The following is a 9,954-nucleotide window of genomic DNA, read 5'->3' as shown; positions in this document are numbered from 1 at the left end:
GCGAGCCCTCCTCTTCAGTTTGTGTATCCAAAACTTTCCATTTTTTTTGTTAATTTATCTAGAATTAGAACTCATACCCAACCCCAATTTTATCCTTCTGCCTAGTTAATTTTCCTTAGCAACTGACATGATCAAAAGATTGATGTCTTCTTCAAAGTGCAGGAGTGTCGAAGTAATAAATATCTCGGTAAGACTAGGGTCAAACCATAGGAAGGTTAATTGTATAAATTATAAACAACAACAACAATAATAAAAAAGAAGAAAAAGAAAAGGTTGATAAGAACTTTGAGATGGTAAGATTAATGTGAGGATTAAATAATGATAAGAACAAATATCAAGGTTAGAGGATCCACTTATGGTGTTTCAAACAAGTATAGTATAAACTATTTTTATTACTCAACTAAAAACCACACACAAAGGAAGTTCTAATCAGATTATAAATGGTTAACATGATTACATTAATTATCTTATTTGAATAATGTTAATACTTATAAATGTTGCCAGACATTTATAATTATAACTTATGTTAACAACAAATCAAATTTCTTTCATAGTACAGGTGTCGGTTACACCATACGGTTAAGCTATGAAAGTGCCAAATATTTGTTGGATCAAGTGCTATACAACGAAAATCTAGATTAATTATTTAACAAGCAAAATATTAAAAGTGAACAAGATAACAAATACAAAACATGTTAGTATTAAACATTAAAGTCCATGTTAAATTTACAATATACTTATTCTTACACCATTAGTGTAACCTTTTCACCTAAACATAATAAACTTTAACTAAGTAAAGAAAATGAAATGAAAGGCATAAACAAGATACTAATGAAAGCAAAACTTAAATATTACAAAAATACAAAGAGAGAAAAAGCATAATCTTGATCTGAAAACCAAGATGTCTAAATGCATGAAAAATACCTCATTTTATAGGCCAAAATTAGTAACTATTGATTTGTTGACTAATTGTTGAGTGAGTGGCCAACTCTTGACTTGGTGACAAACCTTATCTTCTTGTCTAAACAAAACATCATTGATAATATTAGAATTTAATCTAACCTTGCTCATGAAAGTTCTAAAAAATTATCTTAGTTTTTCAGGGAAAAAACATTAAGGTCATTTAGACTTTTAAAACTCAAGATATGGGTTGAACACTGAACAATATCTGAGTTGTAGGACAGATTCAGACTTCTATGTTATTGCTAAGATTTGGACTTCCAAAAAGAAAAATTGATTCTTACCTTCCCATGAAAGTTTTAGGTCTATATCTTAAGTTTTAGGTCTATAAAGCAAACCTAAATCCAAGTCCTACAGCTCTAGTTATGATTTAATTATCGAACAGTGTTCCAGTTTGGACTAAACCAGCATCTCTTTTCTAGGTTTCACCCTCTCTTTGTCCTTTCAATTTTAGTACTTCAACTTACTAATCAATCTTTTTATATATGTGATAGACCTATATTTAAGATGAATATTTACCATAAATTAAAGGTATTTTATAGTATTAGACTTTTTATTATAAAACATGCTTTACTTAAGGAGTTATTGATACTTCAAGTACAAAATGATGATATAAAACCTTAATAAAAATACATTTTAAAATACCAATTAGCAACCGTTGGAAATTTCTAGGTCATTTAGTTAGGGTTTTCATCTTTCTTTTTGGTCTCAAAATTACAAGAACGGTGGAGAAGGGTTGAGGTTCATATCTCATGGTTCACAACAGTTTTAGGAAGGCTTTGGTGGTTTTTTCTTCTGTCTTAGTCTAGTTTCTTCCTTCTCTCGCATGTTTCTCAGCCGACCCTTTAGGTTCTCCCTTCTTTTTTATTTTTGGTTTTTCTTTTCTTCACTTTGCTCACATCTCACTCAACTCTCAAGGAAGATTGCATGTAGGCCGGTCGTGCTCAGTTTTTCTCCTTAAGAATGAGTGGTTGTGCTATAATAATGGCTGCAACTGGTCCTAAAAAGAGATCTAGGCTCTTTCCTCCTCTAAGTTTCGTCATTTCTCTTTTTCATGTCTAAGGAGACAGTTACAACTAGGGCTTGGGTTTAATTTTTTTTAAAAGAAGAAGAAAAGAAAGCATACAGCTGGATATGCGGCTGCTACAAATAAATCTTTAGGAAGAGAAAGGGTTACCTTTTCTCTCCCCCTTGTATTTACACCCCCTTTAAAGAGCTAGGTTGTTTGGGTGTAGGTTCTCACCCTTTTAGTTATCTCAAAATCAGTTTCCCCCCTTCTCTTAACTCCCTAAAGCATTCTAGTTTATTCCTTTAAAATTTTACTTAAACTGAGTTGCTGTCGATTCAAAAATCAACAACGAAAAATTATGTCGTTGTTGATTCAACAATCATCAATGAAAACTGTGTCACTGATGATTTAGAAATCGTCAGCGACGATGGAGTTTTTTCTAGTCTTACCTCTTTTTTTGTGTTTACACAGGATCTATAGTTTTAGAAGCTAATTGGAATAGGCTATAGGGAGAAGAGACTATATATTTTGGATGAGTTAAAAATGTCAGTTGCTGTTATTGGTGTTGATTTGTTTCCTTTTCATTTGAGTCCTTCTTCTTCTAGTTTTATTTTTCGCATTCTCGTCTAGGACATTTTTTTATCTTCTCGTTTGAGATTTTTTACAAACTTGTGATATTTTTTATTAAAGTGGATGTAAATTGGCAAAATTTTCTACTTTACCTTTTACTCAAAGTAATTTTGTTTTTTTTATCAATTTGATTTGATTCATTCTGATATGTGGGGACCTTCTCTTGTTGCCATAAAAGGAGGGTCTCAATATTATGTTTTTTTAATTGATGATCATACTCGTTATTATTAGGTTTATTTAATGAAACATTGTTCTAAATTCTTTGAGATATATACAGCATTTCGAGCTCTTGTCAAAACTCAATATTCTATTATCAAATGTTTTAGGTGTGATTTGGGTGAGGAATACACCTCTAATAAATTTTGTAAGTTGCTTGCCTTAGATGAAACTATTCACCAAACCTCATGTACAAATACTCTTGAGCAAAATGATGTCGCTGAAAAAAACATAAGCACATTGCTGAAAGTGCTTTTTCTCTCTTGTTGTCTTGTTTAGTTCCTAATATGTTTTGGGTTGAAGTTGTTCTTACTGCTTTAGGTTAGATTAATACAATTTCATCTTCTTATACTTCAAGTTTATTTCCTTTTGAAAAGTTGTATGAGTATACCACTGATTATTCCTTTTTTAGATTTTTTTGTTGTGCTTGTTTCGTTCTCCGCTCTTATGTACAACGCAGCATGTTGTCATTTTGATATGCTATTTGGGTATCTCTTGGTTATGGTAAAGATAAAAAGAGGTATTACTGTTTTGATCCAATAACTTAGAAACTTTATGCATCTTGTCATGTTATCTTTCTCGAGCATATGCATTTCTTTTTCATTCCATCCACTACTCATAGCTTGATTAGATTTGATCTTATTCATATAGATCATTTTTCTAAGGATTTTGATATTTTATCATCTCAAGTTTCTAGTACCTCAAATATCCCTCCTCATGTTCAACCAATTTATACTAATCATTATACAGGTACTAACATTTTACTCTCTACCACACCTGAAACCCCATTCTCCTCTACAGTCCCTCCAACTTTGTTTGAGATCGTGGATCTACCTCTATGTCAATCCATGCACATTCATAAGTCCATAAAGGTAACAGATTTTGCTTATTCTTATTATTCTTTATCATTTACTTTCTTTTTAGCTTTTATTCATTGTCTCTCTTAGCCCTCTTCCTATAAAGAGGAAATTATTGATTCTCTTTGGCAGTAAGCTATAAATGAGAAACTTTTTGCTTTGTATAAAATAGATAATTGGGATTTGTTCTTCTACCTCCTAATAAGACTGTTGTTGGTTATTGTTTAGTGTATAAAATTAAAATTAATTCTGATGGATCTATTGAGCGATATAAAGTTAGGTTGGTTGCAAAATAATATTCTTAATTGTATGGTATGGATTATGAGTAGATATTTGCTTCTATTACAAAAAAAATATATTATCTATACTCTTATTGCAGTAGCTTCAGCTCGTCAATGTTATATTTCTCAACTTAATGTTAAAAATTTATATGATGCCCCCCACCTGGTGTTTCATATGATTCTGGATATATTTACAAGATTGAGAAAACGTTATATGGTTTCAAACAATCATCTTGTATTAAGAAATACATTTATCTTATTTTATTTATTAAGAGTAGACTAATATTTTTAATTTAGCCTATATATAGAAAAAAAAATTTATAAAAAAATTAAGCAGCATAGTATTTATAAATTTATAAAAAAATTAGGAGATATATATATAATTCGCATCTTTTTATCATACTTGGACAAAAGAAGTGCCAATAAGAAGAGAAAAAAAAAAAGGAAAGAGCTAGGTTTATCCATAAAAAAAAATATAAGTAATGAAAAATTTTAGAATAAAAAGTATTCTAGGAACAAGAGAAAATTAATTAAGATAATAGAAAATACTAATAAAATAGAAAAAAAAATTCTTTACCATGCTCTCTAAAAAAAAATGGTCAAATAAGAAAAGTAAATATATCTAAGAAAAATAAAAAAAATCAATATTTAAATTTTATATCCATTCAATTAAACAAAAAATTAAATTAAAAAAGAGTTATTTTAAAAAATAAAAATATCTCTAACCGCGAGAAGCTTCCATTACTCCAAACTCCATCTATTTAAATTGAGCTAGATATAATGATTGACAATCACATGTGATATATTTTATATGATTGAAGAAATGAAATTAATATATAAAAATATAAATGGAAATCATATCAACTTCAACAGATAATTTTCTTTTCTTTTTTCTTATACAATTTCTACACGTTTTTTTCTAAATCATATAAACATATCAAATGTAATTTGTATTCAAGTTTTTTTGGACAGAGGTAGATGTAAATGTAGCTCAATTTAAATAATGGAATATGGAGTGGTGGAAACTCCTGAAATACTAAACTCAAAAATTAATTAATTAATTAATTAGTAAAAACCTCTCTTGGGGGAAACCCAAAAAAAAGAGAGGATAAAACCCACCTAAAAAACACTAAGATTATCCACATAAACTAGTTTTAAGCATCATATTAGTCCCGCGAGTATTAATTGTTGTTCAATATAGCCCTTCAGATTCTTGATTTGTGAGTTGGATAAGAGAAATACGTGCATAATCAATGGCGTCAGACAACAATGCTTATGAATGTCAATAGACGGTCCCGATTGGAGAAAGAAGAGAGAGAGAGTTTCCAATTAAGAAAAAAAAGTAATTAGAGGACTGTGTTAATAATAAACGGTTAATAATTAGGTAACTAGTCCGACGTTGTATACTGCCTCGAACCTAAATGTTTCCCACCACTTGCTTCTATATTCTATACCCAAAACAAATGAGTATAGGTCCTGAATGTTTCATGAAAGGGGTTTTTTATAAATGATTTTTTAAATTTTTATATGTTTGTTTATTATTAAAAAAAATTGTTTAACATAAAATATTTTTCAATTAAGAAAATCTAACTTGATTTTTTTTTATAATTTTTTTTTATTATTTTGAACAGAAAATACTTTTTAGAAATTATAAAAACATAAAAAATATCTTGATACTTATTGATTATATCAAATTCATTTTCAATTTTTGATTATTATATCTGTTGTTTTGAATATTTTTTATTTTTTTAATTTGTTTCCCTTATAATTTTATTTTTATAACAATTTTGGTCTTTAATTTTTTTCTCTTATCCTTTTTTTAATTGAAATTTTTTATTTATCAGATTTATTTTTCATTCTTTTTATTGATATTTATTTTATTTGAAATAATCTATAAAATTAGAATATTTTTCAATTTCATCTTCTTTTAACTATTATATCTATCAGATTTAGTCTTTATTATTTTGATTGTTATTTATTTTATTTGAGATAATTTATAAAATTATTTTTTTTTCAATTTATCCTTTTTAAAATTTTTTATCTATCAAATTTGGTTTTCATTCTTTTAATAAGTTTTTAAAAATAAAATATTAAAAATTTATTTTCTAGCTAATTTTTTATGACATAACCATATTGATGTATGTACTTCGTAGTCAATTGGTTTATTGCATGTAGCATTAACTTTGTTAATCTAAATATATTTAATTGATTAATAAATGCTTATTTATCTTTAATATTCTTTAAATATTTTATTAGTGAATCTAATATTTAATTAATTAATCCAAAGTAAAGATAAAGTTCTTGGGACAATAATATTTTACAAAGAAAATTATAAAATTATTATAATTATGAGATTTATATTACATCGAAGCATTGTTACTAAATTTTTCTAGTCCATGCTCTATTAAAATTGGACATTAATTAGAGCTATTAAGATCGATATATATTATGTTATTTTCTTCATGAAACGAAGTAATTGATCTCATAAATTGAGATATAAAGAATACTTAAAGGTAATATGTAGGTATTGTCAAATAACATATACACCGAACTCACCCCTATAAGAATTTTATATAGAAAGATTATTTGTGTATATGGAAAGGCTTACATGATGATACTTAGACTTGATATCGCTAAGTTATCTTATATAAAAAATTTTATATTTTTATCTTGCTACAAGTTGTTCTAATTAAAGGTAACAAATTGATAAATATTGGGTATAACATGATCTATATGAAAATATTTAAATAATCAAGAGAGGATGCATCACCCTAAATGAATTAGATAAAATATTTTATTTGTTCTTAAATTGTATTATTTATAAATCCTTACACAAGATGGAATAAGATTTAAAAAAATTTCAAATCTTATTCAAAAATTTAAAAAGAGATTTGAAATAGTATTATTTCATCTATTTTCAAATAATATTTTTTTATAGATCATTATGTAAGGTGGAATGAGATTTGAAAATAGTTTCAAATTTTATTCAAAGAATCAGTGACTATGGTGTTGAGAACAAATATTATTTGACAGAGAAGACGACACACTCTATATTATAATATCTAAATCAAAACATTATTGATCAAGGGATAATAATTACATTAAGAGATTGATCACTGAAAAGTTAAGTCAAACTACACATAATTTTTCTAATATTTGAGGATTATAACATATTACTAAATATTGTATTTGATCTTCAAATATATATTAATTAATTGTTGAATTGATAATAAATTAATTTATTTAATTATTTTTTATTTAAAATTATGATTTATATTTGGGTCAACTTATTAGTAAATTTAATGGGTCATAAATATAAGAATTATTGGTTAGAATTTAAATTAGGATGATTAATCAAGTGTGACTTAATTGTAAATAAATTATAGAAATTAAGGACTAGAATATAAGTAATAGAAAGGATTACAATTCTAGATCTAGAAATAATCAGGTGAGGACTTGGTTGAATAAGTTTTTAAAATTAGCTTAAAATAATATATGTGATATTATTTAAGAGAAAAATTGATATTTTACCATTTATATGATTTTTAGATTTTTCTATAAATAGAAAGTTATGTCTTTTATTTTTATGAGTAGAATATAATATAAAATTACTTAAAACACGAAAGGAAAGAGTTAGCACTTAAAGATATAGAAATCTCTTTTTTTTTAAAGGGTTTAAAAGATTTTTTATTGGTGGTTTGTGTGAATTAATAACAACAAATTAATAGCAATTCAGTGAAATTATATTTTTTTTTCTCTTTTAGGGATTTTGAATAAAATTGAAAAATGGTTGTAATGCTCTATAATTCACATAAAAACGTTCATGCAAGTCTTGGGGGTTACATAATAGATTTGAGAAAGGGATTCTGAGGATTTTCTTTTGCTGTTTGTGGCTTATATGTGATTCCCCTTCCGAGAGTTCAATCTTGTAATATCAAGAACATTAAGGGCTTGGCCTAGCGGTGGAAGGGGCTTGTCTCCTTCCACTGCACCTGGGTTCAAGCCTTGGCGTGCACGCCTGTCACCTCCGCGGTGCCTTACATGCCTACTGGGTTTGCAGGGTATTCAGTGGGCCGTGGGGATTAGTCATGGTGCACGCAAGCTGGCCCGGACACTCCACGTAAATCAAAAAAAAAAAAGAACATTAAGCTTACAATATCCGAGGCGTATTGTGAACTTTGACCGTCGAATTTGAGATTAAAAAAAAAAAAACATTGGTTTTATAAAAGTAAGAAAAAAAAAATTAAACGACTTGCAAAAATATTGAATCATGTTAAGGGCAAAAAGAAGAAGAAGAACAAGAACATAATAATTTGATTTAAGTAGATAATTTTTGTGAAATGAACCACATTTTATTATCGAAATAAATAATTATTTGTAATTTAGTTCTTTATTAAAACTTATTAATTAGTTGCTATCATGGCAAGAATATTGTAGCAAGAATATTTAATTAAATAGTTCCTTCACCTACAACGAGACATCTCAATTTAGTGGCTTTTTATTCCAAAATTCCTTTATTTACTATTCAAATTTCCCCATTTTAACCTATATCTTTCTTCTTTCAATCTTTAATAAGAAAAAAAATAAATTTTAAAAAAAATATTAAATTAATGAAAGGATCGAACTCTAAATGGAATTTAAAATTAGAAAAATTTAATATACAATTTTCACAACCATAAGAATGATTTATTAATTTTATCATGCGATAAAGATTTTTTTAGTATAACTTGTAAAAATTAATTTATAACTTTTGATTAGGAATGTTTGAAAACAACTCTTATATAATATTTGTACTATTTGACTCGACTTGACAAATCAAAATCAGATAATATATATAATATTTATAATTTATTAAAAAATCTAAAAAATAAATATCATAGGTTGGGTAACGGGTTAAAATTTTTCAAATTCAATCAACCTAACTCAACTCATATATTTATACTTGTTTTGTTTTTATATTTAAAGGTTTTTTAATTGAGTATTTACTTAGAAATATTATGGCTTCAAAGTTTTTGTTAGTAGTTATTTTTAAAAAATTTTAATGTAATAAAAAAATTATATCTTTATTGGAGAAGAGGGGGGAGATAATAAAAGTTTAATGATAATGTAAAATATAAAAATTAAACTTAACATTAAAAATATAATCACATCTACAATCTATATTATAAATAGGCATCTAAATGCGGACCAACAAAAATTAAAGAAAAAATCAAGTAATTGACAAGCCATAATACCTGCTCTTTGGGAATTTGATCAGCTTAAGTAGGATTTTCTTCTTTTCGCAGAAGCACTTTCAGAAAGCAGCAAAGGGTCAAAAAAGCTCTTAAAAATAGTATTGTTAATAGGTTGAGTTGTTTTCAATAACATAATTTAATAAATTACTTGTTAAAAACAATGTAATCTATTGAAATATTTTTTTTAATTTAATTTAAGATTTTAAATGATAATTATCTCTTACGAATCAAAACAATTGATATGGAAACAAAATGGTGTTAGTAAACCATTTACTTTGATAACTAAGAATTTTGGAAAAAAAAATCTAATAAAAAACTAGTTAAGAACATAGATAAATATTAAAAATATATAATATATAAAATAATATTTATCATGTATATCATTAATTTGTGAGAAAATAATTTTGTTTAGAAAAGTTAGGGATGGGATCTGGATTCATGTTTATGTAACAGAGATGTGTTAAAAAAAATATAGATAAATATTGGGAATAAAAAAAAATGAAACAATTTTTTTTATCTGAAAGAGGAAGTAATTTTGTTTAGAAAAGAGAGGGATAAGATGTAAGTTTATATTTATCTAATAGAAAACTAATTGAAAAATAGATATATATTGAGAATAAAAACGAACAAAACAATTTTTTTTATATGTATAGAAGAAATAAGTCTGGTTATTAAAGATATGGACAAGATTTGATAACTATGCATTATTAATTTTAGTGATATAATTAGAATTTATATATATATATATATATATATATATATATATA

The sequence above is a fragment of the Populus euphratica genome, unplaced genomic scaffold, assembly GCF_000495115.2.
Source record: "Populus euphratica unplaced genomic scaffold, PopEup_1.0 scaffold642.1, whole genome shotgun sequence".
Taxonomy (NCBI): domain Eukaryota; kingdom Viridiplantae; phylum Streptophyta; class Magnoliopsida; order Malpighiales; family Salicaceae; genus Populus; species Populus euphratica.
The sequence above is the reverse complement of the archived record's forward strand: the minus strand, read 5'-3'. Positions refer to the sequence as shown.